At 37.5% G+C, this 16,410-nt stretch overlaps 1 long non-coding RNA gene across 2 annotated transcripts in view; it reads left to right on the top strand.

The window, feature by feature from the left end:
* The first annotated feature begins 10,561 nt into the window (after positions 1-10,561).
* LOC140169859 (uncharacterized) overlaps positions 10,562-16,410 on the top strand; it is a 73,841-nt gene continuing 67,992 nt past the window's right edge. The window contains exons 1-2 of one of the 2 annotated variants that reach the window (XR_011861420.1): positions 10,562-10,788; positions 11,129-11,164. This is a non-coding gene — a long non-coding RNA (uncharacterized lncRNA). The remainder of the gene's footprint in view (positions 10,789-11,128; positions 11,165-16,410) is intronic. The other variant, XR_011861419.1, reaches the window with a different exon arrangement.

The following is a 16,410-nucleotide window of genomic DNA, read 5'->3' on the forward strand; positions in this document are numbered from 1 at the left end:
CTCCCAAAGACCCACCCCTCAAAATTCCGGGGAGCATACCCACCAAAATGTTTTGATGTGCCCCCGGGAAACCCGGGCCAAATTAACACGGCTAGATCAACAAGCTAATACACCACGTCAAAATCTAAAATACGCCAAGCCGGAATGAATAGAAAAAATGTGTTAATATTAAACATGCAAGGCCTACAAACATGCAAGGGCTACAAAAATCTAAGTTATTAGATGTTATTTTAGTACAAAATGAAAATTTGACATAGTGGCCCCGTTTGGCGCATGCCAATAGCAATGACACTTGCAAACGACATCACAAGCACGCGCTGGCAAGACATCATCGTAAAATTTCACAAATATAATATAAAACACAACTACTTTTTGGCAAACGAAAAATTGGGCAGAATGGCCCCGCTCGGCGCATACCAATAAGTATAATACATGCAAATGACACACGCAAGTATGCATCGGCACATATTAATATTTGAAAAATAACATAAGTTTTGGAAGCAATTGAAAATTTGCGCATGGAGGCCCCTCTAGGTGCTCACCAGACCTTTGACAATGCATAAAAAATGACACACCCGGGGTATACATCGTTATGTATTCTCACTATATCTTAAGATTACGACATAATAAAACAATATAGATTCAAACAGACTCGGTGTTATAAAACAAAAGCACTATACAAAGCATTATGTCCCACCATCAGGCCTTGGATTGGTCAACTTCATCCACCACTCAGTTTGGATTGGTCAACTCCTTCCATCACTCAAAGCTCAAGCCCCTCCATCATTCAAAACTCGGATTGGTCAAACCCCTCCACCACTCAAAACTCGGATTGGTCAAACCCTCCACCACTCAAAACTCGGATTGGTCAAACCCTTCACTCTCCTCAAAATACCCGCAGTACGTACCAGGACACCAGCCCTCCGCAGCACTGGGACACCAGTCCCCCGTAGCACTAGGGCACCAGCCCTCCGTAGCACCAGGACACCAGTCCTCCGTAGCACCAGGGCACTAGCCCTGTCCGACGTGTTCCTCCTCTATACTACAAATTTACAATTAACAACACGCCAAAAATTACTCTCAGCAGTAGGCCCCAGACCCCTTTATATTCCCTGATGATGTGTCCCTGGGATGCGCCACGCTACTGCATGGGCCCTCGGACCTTCTCCTCCTTATCTCTATGATGTGTCCCTGGGCTGCGCCACGCTACTACATGGGCCCTCGCCTCGGACCTTCTCTTCCGTAATGCTCTTTGATGCACTGAAAAACAAGCATACACGTGCACGGGACCATAACACAATGTCTGTTGGAATCACATCAAAGAAATAATGATGATGAATAAAATATATCACATCAACTTACCTATAACCTTTTGTGAGCACTTACTATCCACATATAAAAATAAAATACATGAATTGAATATTTAAATACTTCACACGCCAAGGTAGGCCTAAATAAATCATAGGCCCCTACATGGCATGTTTCATAATAAGAACAAATGTAATTTCATTATCAAAACAGACCGCTTTTAGCTGAGGCCACAATGTTTGCAGACTAATAATAATCACGAATAAAGTCAAAGGTCAGACAACATTGCAAACACATAATAAATTGTGAAAAGTGAGAGAGAGAGAGAGAGAGAGAGAGAGAGAGAGAGAGAGAGAGAGAGAGAGAGAGAGAGAGAGAGAGAGAGAGAGAGAGAGAGAGAGAGAGAGAGAGAGAGAGAGAGTGAGAGCATTATTTCCAAACGAAAACAATGCAACGCGAAAATATAATGATCTCTATTAATATTATGCACAACACACCACCTCTCAAATAATTAATTAATCTAAGATCCGAAATATAATATTCGGGGAAAACTCGAACTCACGCAATTAGCGCATGTACATGTGTACATGTTACTTTAGTAATGCGCCGTACCGTACATGTACCCTTTGATCTCGATGACGTGGCCATACATCACCTTCGCACGTAGCCCATGTCGCCACGTAAGCAAGCACACAGTGATGGAAACCAAAGAAATCTTATTACAAAATAATACAAGATATTCGAACTAAATCAGTCCTCTCTCTCCCTTTCCACTTTGCATATAAAATTCTGTTATGTATCAACATGAGCAGAAAGGAATGCTATATTGTTTAGAACCTACGATTATGAAATACTAACACGATAAAGCATGATTTTGGACGTGAATCTGTAGTCGAAAACAACAAGAAATTTGCATGAATGCGCTATGCTACCGTATACACGCACATTTAAAAAAAAAACCGCATCACCCGATTTACTTGCACAGAAAATCGTTCAATACACATTCTAAAATTAATTCCACGAATCCCAAATCACCTCTACGTGTTCTATACAACATAACCTACGGTAATTTGGAACGATTTAATTCCAAAAACGATTTATAACACTAAAAATAATGAAATTCTGAACATGAATATAAGAAATGCATAATCACCTAAAATACCGTGAATTCGCCCAGCCGGAATGGGGGATTTTCCCATCCCGGTACCGCGTGGGTAGAAGCGGCAAATCAGGGCGACCCATTATCATGACGTAATGCAGAAATGAAATTAAAGGAGTACTAAGTGATTTTGATAGAAAATTTAAAAAGGGTATTACCTAAAAATAATATTTCGAACCTCGTCACATAGCCATCGGGATTTGTTTTTATTATTGTTTGAAAGCACCACCGGTTAGGTGTGTACCTCTATTTTACAAGTGTATAGGGTGGTCAAACATGAAAGAAAGTTCTTCCATGATCATACAGAGTGTATCAAAATGATTGGTACCCATCAATTTGGATGTTTATTGAAAAGCCTGCCGCTTCAAAATGCAACATAGGATAAATCTTGGAATGTCCAGAATATATTGTTTATGACTTTTTATACAATTATCTACAAATTCTTTACATCTTTGAATTTTGATGTGTCAGACTCATGCAATATCAATGAAAACTGACCAGCTTGTAGAGAGATGTCACACTGACCGACCCTCGTAGTTGTTGTAAAATCCCGTTATGTATTAAATATATAGGTCTATTGTAAATATCAAAAAATGGAGGGGTCATTGCAACATTAATTGTCTCCATTTTTGGCGACAAATATATTTTGCTACCAAACTTATCAGAACATAATACTTTCCATTTCCAACCCATTTCACCTCTTTGTCTAAAAATGCATATGACAGCAGAATTCTGTAACGGCAATTTTCTCAAATTAGCTCAAATGGAGGTGAGAGAGTGTTGCATGAAGCCCTCGATACTGTAATTTTTGGGATAAGATGACATATAGCGTGCATATTTAGAAATAGAAAAGGTACATATTCATTGTTCGTAAATGCAATGTCGGGTTATATAAAGGTTATGGAAACGTTTTAAACGTTTTGTATGAAAACACACTACATCAAAAACTTTAAAATATTTTCAAAATGTTAAAATATTTTCAAAATGTTATTTTTTGCAATCATTTTTTGCAAAATATTTTGTCAACACTTTAATAACATTATGTTAGAATATTTGCAGCAGGTTATCAACAAAATGTCTTTGAATGTTATGAAAACGTTTTATACCCTACATGTGTCCTTTATATAACTCGACATTTAAACGTTTTCTGGCAAACATTTCTAACCTTTTGCGATTGATGTCGAAAACGTTTTGTTTTTGCTGAGTAATTATGCTTTTATTTTGTCAAAAAACAAACAAACATTTCAATTTATTCAGTAATTTATAAGTATACAAGATATTATAACAAGTTTACTTTACAAGTGACTAACTTTGGAATTTAGAGTGCTCAAACCCATTACAGGTGAGCTATAGAAGATAGAAGATAGATATATATGTATACAAGATATTATATATAAATAGAAACAAGCAGCATTCCAATAAGTCCTACATATCACAGTGCAATTTGCACCCGAAAGTCGCCTGTTGCGATACAACTTTAAAAGTGTGGTGCAAAATTGCGATACCACATTTCACTGACTTTATGTGTTTGACGGACACTTCAAACTGCCCTGATTCAAGATATAAAAATAAATTGGGTGTGGTTGAGAAAAGAGTCGATAATTTGCATATAATCAGGTCGTCAGTTTGTTATTTTACATTTGATGTTGTGGAGATACAGTCTTACGCCCCTCCCACCCATAGCTGGTTCTTCCGTCTTTAGGGGGTTCTCCGTGATTTAGGAGGAATCTAATATTGGTTGAAGAGGAGAAAAACGATGAAATCCCGCATGGTAATAGGATGAACAAAATGTTCCTTGAATAAACTCCGTCGTGTACGAATTTGTATTATTTCGATCCCGGACCTTTTGTCGTCGTAATCCCCACGAAACCATGAGACACGCGACAATGTGCACTGACAATCGAGTATCATGGTGTCCAGAGGTGGATCGTGGATGTAAGGAAACGGGCCCAAACGAGCCGAGACGATTTATTCAGCTAAGAAGGGACAAAATGTTTGATGGCCTTGTTATGTTAGTATAGGCCCAAGATTCAATATTCCATATTGACATTTATTCAGCTGAGAAGGGACAAAAGGTTTTATGGCCTGGTTATGTTAGTATAGGCCCAAGATTCAATATTCCATATTGCTGCCGGGTCACAGCCGGGGTCACAGCCTGTACGGGCAGCCTGGGGTCACAAAATAGGAGGCCAAAATACATTTATTCAGCTCAAGAGAGACATGGGCACAACTTGTTGGATATCACTCCCAGGAGGATACTTTTCATGCCTATAGCAATAACAGCAGTTTTGGCCTGTAAGGGGGCCAGACTGTAGCCCCAAAGGGGCCCGTCCATATGGTGTTATTCAGCTGAAGAGAGACAAGGATGAATCTTTTTACATTGGTACTATTACACACTGTATGGGCCCCGTACGGGCCAAAATTGCTGTCATTGCTACAGGCATGATAAGTATCCTCCTGGGAGTGATATCCGACAAGTTTTGTCCATGTCTCTCTTGAACTGAATAAATGCATTTTTGGCCCCCTATTTTGTGTCCCCCAGTCTGCCCGTACAGGCTGTGACCCGGCAGCAATATGAAATATTGAATCTTGGGCTAATACTAACATAACCAGGCTATCAAACCTTTTGTCCTTTCTCAGCTGAATAAATCGTCTGGGCTCCCAGTCTAGGGGCTTCCAGAGAGGCAGATCCTAGGTTTCAAAGAGGGTGATGCAAGCCTAGCCTATATGTACTTTCGAGGAAAAATCCAGAGGGCAAGTTCTACAGTATTGGAACATTGATTACTTTTCGCAATTTTGGACCAAACAAAAACGGTGCAAAATGACAGAGGGGAAAGCTTAAAAGAACCCCAATTTAATGCATTCTTACACCATTATAGCTTGGTCCCCGTCGCGTCCATCCCACCTAACATGTGCAATGATGCGGCCTTGGCGAGGATTTAAAACTGTATTCCATCACCCATGTTATACGCGTTAAAATGATGAAAATTTATAACACAATACAATATAACATCGATTTTTAAGCGGTTTTAATTCACCCAATTGGGCAGTCACAACACCAGTTTGGTGCGCCGGGGACCCAGTCATGATCGACTAAATTCTAACCATCATTTGGCTCATTCGATTCGTCTATAGCAAAAATAATGATCACATATGTTATAATCATGTACGTATATTTCTACACAAAGTTAATGAGGCTTACAAACAGAAAAGTCACCAACAGTACGTTCCACTGAAAGTAATGATCATATTAAAAAATATTAGAGACATTGCGATTTCCAAACGTAGACATCGGACGTACGTTGATCTATTCAAAACCACTCTCCTGTATAGAAGGGGGGGTCACCTATTTAGCTATTTTTGAAGATATTCCACGTGCGAAATCGACGTAGATACATCGTTGAAAATGCACAAAATTTGTCCATTTTACAATATGTTAAAGACAGTCAAACATAATGAACATACGAAGGAAATTCTAATTATAACATTGAATTCTTTCATATTGGACTTTATTTTATCCACTATATATTTCAAACTTCAAATAATTTTACTTTGTGTAGCAAATATGATTTTGAATTTCCAATTCATTATCCATAAATACAATGTTTTAGGACAGACTTGTTGCAGTCTAAAAAGTTTTTTTTATTGAATTATCAGTATTGTAACATGGTAGACTTGGAACAAATCTTAATTAATTTTTATTCTGAGAAAAAAACATAGATAATAAAAGTAAGCATTAAAATGAGCAGAAATTTGCATAATTTTGGCTAAATTTGGATTGGTAATGATTAGTAATATTAAATCCTACAAGTGTATCACAGATGGCAGATATCAAAAAAAGTTTAAATGATTTTAAACAGCATTTTTATAGAGAAAAACTGGCATCATTTTCAGTGATGTGCGCCCTTATGTTAATTTGCTCATGCGATATGCACGATGGTCGAATTCAGCACCTTTGAAGAGCTAGCGTTTGAACTTGAAAATCAGTGTACTATGAAAGCCGAATAGATTTCATGATGGAATTTGAATGTCTGTGATACTGGTGATGTGAGTAATTATGATGGGGGTGGGTGTGTGGGTGTGGGGGGGGTACATAGACATGTATGTTCCGTAAGCTTATAGATTTCATGCACGTGAAAATGCAATGCTGATGATAATGCACTTGTCAATAGAAACCCTGACCCTGTGATACTAGTGATGTGAGTAATTATGATTGTATGTGTGTGGGGGGGGGGTACATAGGCCTGTATGTTCAGTATTTAAGCTTATCAAGTCTGCACAAAAAGAAACTCAGCTGTTATAAACATGACTATAGCTTCAGAACTAATAATTGTTTTCACAATATTTTAACATAGAGGGAAGGATGCATTATTTACACGCATTTTGATACCACATTTGTCAAATGTTGTTCAATATTAACAACACAGTAGTGTTTTTATAGAAAAATACCCGATTTTAAAAGTTGCCGTTTACAGCGATCAATGGTTATTATGCCAGCACGGTAGCACGTAAAGCCCGCCATAATCTTCACGCTCACTTCAAAATCAATACAAATAGCTGTAACTTTTATATTCGGCTATTTTTCTTCCAAAACACTGCTGCATTGTTAATATTGAACAAAATTTGACAAATTAGGTATCACAGTGCACGTAAATAATCCATCCTTCTTTTTATGTTGAAATAATGTGAAAACAATTATTAGTTCCGAAGCTATAGGCGTGTTTATAACAGCTGAGTTTCTTTTTGTGCAGACTTTAGATTTCATGCATGTGAAAATGCAAGGCTGTTGATAATGCACTTGTCAATTGAAACCCTGACCCTGTGATACCAGTGATGTGAGTAATTATGATTGTAGGGGGGTGCATAGGCCCGTATGTTCAGTAGTTAAGCTTATAGATTTCATGCACGTGAAAATGAAGACTGTTGATAATGCACTTGTCAATTGAAACCCTGAGTCCCTGACCCACTCCAACCCCTGCCTGCAGTGCAGAGTACCCGGAAAAATAGCCGGGCAGTTTATAACAGACGGGCATTGACACAAAATTTGTCCCTGTAGGGCCGGCCATGTGTTGTTTCCCGTCGGTCCGGGACTTGGCCGGGAGTTTTAACATTTTTGAAATTTAGCCCTGGTATAAGTCCCAGCCACCCCTCCCCTCCCTGGTAAATAAATGTTGTTATATTGCAATGAAAAGCAAACCACCAAAAATTTCTCATTTGTAGATGTACACACATTGGTATGCATATAGCCTCTGGCATTGGCCAATTTGTCCTTGTACTATAAAAAGACCATGCACATTCTTCATATGAATCACAGGCCTATATTCACATAGCCATACATGTACCTGTACAGACGTACACACAAACAACTGTATTTTATCCAAGGTAATTGCAGACCCCTCCTACATACGGTACCCTATAACCCTAAACCCTAAACATGGGCCATAACACTAACCGTAATTCTAATCCTAACCCTAATCCTAACCCTAATCCTAATCCTAACCCTAACCTAACCCTAATCCCAACCGTAACCCTAACATACCCTTAACAGGCAAACCCTAATCCTATATCAATTCCTAACCTTAGTCCAAATCCTAATCATATAGCCTTAGAACGGGGTGCTCCTTTTGGAATGGATAATAAATTGGACATTCAAAATCATACTTGTTACACAAAGTGAATTTAACTTCAAGTTTTAAATAAATCCGGACTTAGTAAAGTCCAAAATGAAAATCCTCTCTGTTTTATTATTATGATCCTTTTTGTTTGTAACAATTCATTATAGTAAAGGTACAGCGATGTGTTAAAATGGACTAAATTTAAACGCAATATTCATACGCAAAGATTGCCCATTGAAATGTGTGTGATACTCTGCGTCCAAAAAATGACATTGCGATTTCCCATTTTGGACTCCAACGTAGAATAAAACGCAGATGCTACAATGAAATATGCTGATTTTACCTCATGTCTAAGTCCATGCAACGCGCCCAATTTCCAGGACGAAAAAGTCTCATTTTGAAAGTTAAGTCATGATGTATGGATGTAGTGATCTTTAATCTACCAAAATATATGTTTTGGGGCAACTATAATATTTAGGGCGCACAAAAAACAATAAAGTTTAATCAGCATGTAGGTCAAAATTTTAGTCAAAATCAAAAGCGGCCTGTTTGAATTAGGCAGAGACTGAGTTTACTGTTATTTTTTCAATCACTATGCCCTCTATCGACCTAGATTAGATTAGATCAAATAATACAGTCTTTATTTCAACTGACTTGTTCTCCTTCGTGACGAATGAGCACAATCCAGTTTAGAACCGAGACTAGCAATATTTAACACGTATTAACGTACGTAAAAACGTACGTGAAAACGTACGTTCCACGTGCTGCGTTTGGAACATCGCAATCTCTCTAATGTATTTTCAATTTCACATACGAGCGTAAAATGATAATTTGACGAATACATACACCACCCGTAACAATCACTTGAAGTTAATGGGGCTTACAAAAAGAAAGTTCGTCAACAAAAGAAAATTTCACTGAAAGTAATAATCATGATCATGTATACTTTCAATTTCACATGAAACGAGTGACATTAACAAATCATGACGACCATCACCTGGTGTATTACGACACAAAGGAAAATTTCACTAAAAGTAATATTCATGGGACTCATTGTATTTTTCCAATTTCACATGAAACGAGTGACATTAACAAATCATGAGGATCATCACCTGGTATATTACAGCTTATTACGACAATAAGTTATTGGGACTTTAACAGGTTCGAAAAAATTCTGTTAGATATTCGAGTTGTTATGTGGCGAAATTCCTTATTCTTTCGTGTTGCAAGCTGAAAAAATGAAATTTGGACTGGAAACAGGCGGCACAGAAGAAGATAGACCGAGCAATTTTGAGGAGATTCTTTCCTCCCCCCCTGCCCTTTTTTCATCTTCATTTATTTTCCTTTTTACTCCTTTGCCCTTTTCTTTTCCTTTGTCTTCACGATTTTCTATTTCATTTTTGTCAGGAAGCAAAGAGAGTAAAAAGACTGTTCAAAATGACCCAAAACACCGAAATTCGCTGTGTGCGTGCTAAATTCCAAGGCTTTATGTTAAGGCATTATGTCAAAGTGTCCTACGAAATTGTAAATTATTTTGATTGTTCTGAGACTGCACTTCAAATCGGCATGAGATGAAATTGCATCACAACTTTCAAAATGGGGGTGTAAAAGTGCACTCAAGGTAAAAACTATACTAATTCGAACACTAGAAACACAGTGCTTTCAAATGACATTCATTACGTAACGATTAATGATCAAAATAATCACAGGCCTATAGCCTATATTATAGGGCTTACTTCCCTATATTATAGGGCTTAATTCCGATCGAATCGAATCGAAGAGAAGAGAAGAGAAGAGAAGAGAAGAGAAGAGAAGAGAAGAGAAGAGAAGAGAAGAGAAGAGAAGAGAAGAAAAATTGAGTTCGGGCCGATTTTGTGTTAAAGCAATGATATAAAATGTCAAATGTCTCACTCATACACCCCCTGCGACGCGCAACTTTATGTCTAAAGCAATAATTTATACAATAACAGTGAAAACTTGTCCACGAATGGCTTCAATAAGGGCCGTCATTTTGCAAATTTTCGGCTTTTTCAAACTAAAATTTTACAAAATAATAGTGCCAAAATAGCCCACCAAATGGTTGTTAGAATAATTATAACAATAAGATAACAATAGTAAAATAATACGAATGTTACCCTTAATGGGGAAGTTAGAAATAAAAAAAATATGCTGTGATATGCAAAAATGCAGTTGCTCGTCAAATGAAACACCGCGGCTGAAATGGTTTCGCGTCACGTGGTGTTTTCATGTGTAAACCATTGCCTGAACCAATGGGATGCCTCATTTTGTATCAGGATGACCAATCACGGGCGTGATTGCTCGTTATTTCAGTGTCTGGGGATAATTGCATTGTATTAAATAATAAGAATGACAATAATAAAATGTAAATTATGAAACATTCTTGAAATTGCAGCGTCATCATAATGTAAGCGTCAGGTGTTATCCGTCCAACGATATATAAACATGGTAAATCTGGATGAAATAATACAACATTATTTGAGTACGTTGATCGCTGATCGGGTTTAACAACATAACAGTTTGGTATCTACACAAGCAACGTTCATACAAACATTACATCATGAATCGCAACTGTACCCTGTTGGTCTTGTTCCTGGTTGCTGCGGCTATTGCGGCCTGCTCAGCTCGCCCAGCTGACGAATTCAACGATGAAAACGCGGAGACTCTGGCTGAGACCCGTGTGGAGAGGTAATTGTTTAATTATCAGTGGCGTAGATTTCTTTTTGACATTGGGGGGATGAGGTTGGAAAAAAACAATTTTCTTGAAGTATAGTGAATCCAGCGCCTTTTGGCGACAGAATAAGTTTATGGCATAAATACGCGAAAAATGTTGCCATTTTGATTACAACTACAAGATTGTCGGTTCAAAGTGATATATACCTAATCAAAATGAACAGTATATCTCATCAAAACGAAAAGTTACGGGATCAGCAATAAATGAGTAGGGAATATATTAAAAAATAAACTAGAGTATAGTATGATCTGTGCGTATTCAACAATAACACTTATAATGTCTTTTATGTCCTAGATATGGCGCAGACCTACTGGACAAACGACAGTCTTGGTAAGTGTACGCTATTATATTACTCTTATTAATACAAATTGATACCTATTGTGTATTCAATTAACATAGACTGGGTATTTTTTGAAGATATTTGATTTTTTTTTTTGTGGCCAAAGTCATCAAAAAGAATATTGGAACACCCTTAGACCCGACGTAATGTATACTTTTCAAAGTCCAGAGTTCCATTTATAACCACATTTCTATTACATTTAGCCTTATTTTTGGCCATATTGAAGGTAACTTAAATTCACCAAAAGAGTGAATGTGACCTCAACACAGATCGATTGAGATGGTCCATTCTCAGTTTAGAAAGGGCATATTATAACAAAATGTAATATGGATAGTGTATAATATTTAACCTGAACAATAGACCCTATCCAATGCTACGTCACTTAGCGTGTTTATAGTGGGAGCAGATGTGAGGTACATTGCGGTATAATTTCTATCCGGTCAGAAATTATCCGAATACTTGCCCACTTCTTCATGATGCGTAAAATGCACACAGGACATTCATTTTGAGTTATCAAAACAGAAGCTACATGTTCGCCGCCATGATCATATTGTTGAATGGGCTGTTTATAGCTCGCGCCACAATATTTACATATTCCCCGTGTTAGTTGGTATACATGATGCAGTCATGTCTACAGTAGAATTCATCTCGACCTTTGCAGGACTTTAAAAGCTATTAAGTAGTAGATAAAGGGTGAGAAACAGACCATTACCATAGATAATCGGTTTCTTGTTGAGGTATGGTGAGCATGTTAGTCGCTCGGAAGGCGAGACCCCGAAGGGGTCGAGCCTTCCGAGCGACTAACATGCGAACCATACCTCAACAAGACACCGATTATCTATGGTAATGGTCTGTTTTGAACCGTTTATCTTACATATACGGTGAGCCAAAATAAACGAATTTGTTGTTATGGTTTATTCATTTTCCAAAAGACAAACTGGAAAAGCTGATATGATTATCTTGTGTAAGTTTAGGGTTTTCCAAAAATAAAAACACACCGAGACAGTGTAATATTCTTCCCGTGTGTCCTGCGTTTGAGTCTACGAGTCTTATCTAGTGTCAATTGAAAGTGATTTAATCAAATCAATACAGCATTGATTTTAACCGGAGATTCTATTCAATTCACTTGTGGTCATGTCCCACTCGATTATACATATTCGTAATATTAATAATGAATATGTAAATAGTTCAAAGGTCAAAGTGGGTGTGTTTTACCTAGACATGGCGGTAACTCATTTAACACCATAGAATTTATATTTATCTTTAATATACTTATAGAACAAATGTACTGAACCAAATCAACGCATATTCCTGGGTACCTTCCTCGACCTTTTTTGGTTGGGGTTAGGCCGCAGATTGTTGTAGTTTTTCTACATCTAGTCTTGTGGCCTGTAATGTACTGCATTTTAGGTGCAAAATATCCTTGGTTGAACTTAATTTGTAAGACCTCATGGCTCTTGTTTTGTTACCTACTTTGTCGGAATCTGCGTTATTTGGGAGAGGGGGGACAAAGGTAGATTGACATCCTCGTCCTAATTATACAGGCTTTAAGACATAATACAAACTAATTTGCATTATTCAATAAAGGTGTTCTTGGTGTCATTCAATACACACAAGTATTGTTTACCATCTTCATTGAAATCTAATATGCATAAACTTGCATAATAATTTATGCTGATCGTGTAAAATATATTAAACTTAGATGCATTTTAAGTTTGTTGAAATGTCCAAAAAGTCAAATAATGTGGCCAGTGTTTCTAAATATGAACATGTACTTCTCTTGTTCAAAATTTATTGACCTGACCAAGATTATCTTGACCTGACCAAGATTATCTTGACCTGTCCAGATTATCTTGACCTGTCCAGATTATCTTGACCTGACCACATTACTTGATATAATCGACAGTTGACCAGACTTTGAACAAAAGAAATACAATAGATAATGGAACAAAAGAAGAGGGCTAGACGTATATACCAAGATAACACTCATTGAAACAGCTCAACTGATTAAATCGGATCTTCTCTGGTTGTGCGCATGTGTCTGTTTTCATGTGCGATATCGCAATAAAGCTGGTATTATAGCTTCAGTTGGGTAACCGATTATAAAGGAAACGAAAGGAAACAATGGTATGTGTACCTTTGTTCACGAAATGAGACAATGGCCTGCTTTTTGTAAACCAGCATTCTTGAAAATGAGCAACATAATGATTGTTGACTTAACACGGGTTGGAAATAATTTCTTCATATTTTTGGTGTTATCTGTCGTTTACATATCCTTCCTAAAACACAAAAGTGCGACCTCTCCAAACACCTAAATTAGCTAAAATTTAGGACATGTTACAAAACTATATTTTCTAGAATTTCATAGAATAGTTTAAATGTAGCTTGTACCGTTTTTTGTGGCATCCTTCAGAACGGAGCGGTCCGTTACCAATATAGCTCAATATTTTCGGTCAAATCTCCATTCAATTAACACGGGGAGTTGGCTAGCTATGAGCTAGCTATGCTTTGCCCTCACTCATATTCTACGAAAGTGCGACCCCTTCTGAACATCTAACCTAGCTGTAATTTTAGGTCATGTTAGAGAAATATATTTGCTAGAAGTTTGGAGAATAGTTTAAATATTGGCTGGTTATTTTTCACACAGTGATGTTAACTAGGCAATGCCCATATACCTATGACATACACTGTTTGTAGAGGTCACGCGTCAATGGTGAGAGCACTGTGTATTGTGTATAGGAAAACGGACAGTGACTGCAGTATGGTAGGCCCCCTGAATTTGTGCGGTAACTGTGTCTCACTATAAATAGCAAGAGTATCGGTACATATAAAAGGATTATCGTGTACGGTATACTCAAAATGCGATATATTCACTGTAAACACGCTCATACATCCTTATTTTGAATAAACTTCTGTCTACCAAGAAGCCTCCACAGGGCAATTCACATGATAATACAATAGAACAGGTGATAGTTATAGGTATAAATGAGTTGTGGAATCGAACTAAAGATCTGTCCTTTGACACTTAGAATTGTCCACCAAAATGGCTGCCATTTCAATCGTTATACCGTTCCAGTTGGTTTATTTGATATGGCACAGTGCCATCGCCCCGATATCTTCATGGCAGAAATCCCCATGATGGTAGATTGAATCTACTAGTTCTTCAACAGCCACGCATGGCCAATTTGTTCCGACCTGTTTAATAGCTTTGAGACTATGGGTCGAGGGACTCCGACCCAGGGGCAGCGTTTGAAATAAGGCGCGTCCTTGCGTCAAATACCCGCGAAAGTAGGCGCAGACCCGCAAATTCCCTACAGTACGGGTCCGCATGACCCGTAAAAATTGAACCAAGCAAAGAGCAGAAAATCCTAGTTTTGTTGTTCCACTGGAAAATCTGGTTAACATAATACGTCCAGCTCCCTGCGTACACTTTCATTTTAGTTTCCCATCAAGTTTTCAACCCGGGTTTTCAATTTTCTACAATCTACATACCGTGATCGCCGTAGCTAATTCTAGTTATTGTTTCTATAGTCTACACCAACATTTTTAAATGTCGGGGTAAACTACTTCATAGTAGTCGGACCCTAGGACCCTTGAAATTTCAAAGGCAATGGTCCGGAGGACCCTTGGTTTTTTTTCTTATTTCAAAGCCTGCCCAGGGTCTGATACGTTTCTTCCCCATTATGCATGCACGGCAGCCCCTCGTCTGCTCGAAAGACTCAGTTTTTATTTACTGCGCATATATAATCTGAATTTTTGTCAGTTTTCGATTTCAATGCGCAGATTGGGTTTTCAATACGCAGACAGACTGAAGCTCAACAATTCGTCGGCTGTATTCCATAGTGGCGTATAGTGATTTTTGGTCATTTTTTGAAAATTGGCACATATGTTTTTAATGATGTTCTCTTTCATTTTTCTAAGTCTCATCAGTCATAATTAGCTAATTAATTAGTAATTAATTAATTAAATGTGGCGTATAGTTACAAAGTGACATTTTTGTATTCCATAGTGGCGTATCGACCATACGCCACTTTTTATACACATTAATATAATTATGAAATATCGGCAAAAATGAAAAACATCGTATGTCATAGTGGCGTACGCGTATCGGACCTATACGCCACTATGGAATACGAACGACGAAAAGTAACGCCATAGGGATTACACGGCGACCGAGGTGGCGTACGGTTAACGTAAGGTTAGGGTATTGCGTTTTGTTCGTTTTCCATAGTGACGTATAGTTTTATTGTCAGTTTGCCAGCAATTGTATGTATTTATTTCTTTTGAAAAATATATAACAATAAAATCTAGTTAGTTTACTACAGAAATTTCATATCATTTACAAAATATAATGAATGTCTGATTTACACAACTCGATTTTAAATTGGCATTTCTTCAAACCCGATTTTCTCGAAAAGTTGTTTATTCGCGGCGCCCCACTATACGCCACTATGGAATACGGACGACGAATTAACACATATATTCAACTGTCCTACAATACACTGAGACCGCTACGGACCATCTCCTATTGTTTAGCATTGTCGTCATGCCAAAAGTCGATCGATACATGTTGGAATCAACACAATTCAGAGATACACTTTTTGCTTTGAAGTTAATTTTCTCGGTCAAATATAAAGCAGTAATTTAATTTTTTCTCAGTAATGTCAGATAAAAACATGGTGCTTGGGTATTCATTTAAAAAATCCTGGTGTTCAAATTAGGCATGAAATTGTGTCTTTTACGGTAGGTAAGATTTTTGATTTTTATATACCTGAATTTCGTCCATGAGCTTTTTTTGGTTTAACTTTTTAGGGTTTCAAACTAATATAGTCCGCTAAAGAAAGATGTCCCAACCAAAGCACATCGTAACTATGGGTCTATATATTATAGTTTTGTCAGAATATCCGTTTTGATTTCACCATTTTTTACTTGCAACTACCAAATGTCCAGCACAGTACTTCATTTCGAAAGCAACTAGCAAAAATAATCGATATTTCTATTGTGGTATGCAAAATCATCCATCCATGGATATAATTCTGAAGTTTTCAAGTGAAAATGATGCAATTAAAACCAAAATTCTGACAAAACTATGATAATAGCCCGGTATGATGTTCTTTAGAAGGTTGGGAAATATCTTCCACTGGTGTACTTCGGTCATGTCGGTTATATCTATAAATGTGCTTTTATAAATACACACGTCATTCATGGTCACGACATACCAAGACCAGCAAGCGTG

The sequence above is a fragment of the Amphiura filiformis genome, chromosome 14 (genome assembly GCF_039555335.1).
Source record: "Amphiura filiformis chromosome 14, Afil_fr2py, whole genome shotgun sequence".
Lineage (NCBI taxonomy): Eukaryota > Metazoa > Echinodermata > Ophiuroidea > Amphilepidida > Amphiuridae > Amphiura > Amphiura filiformis.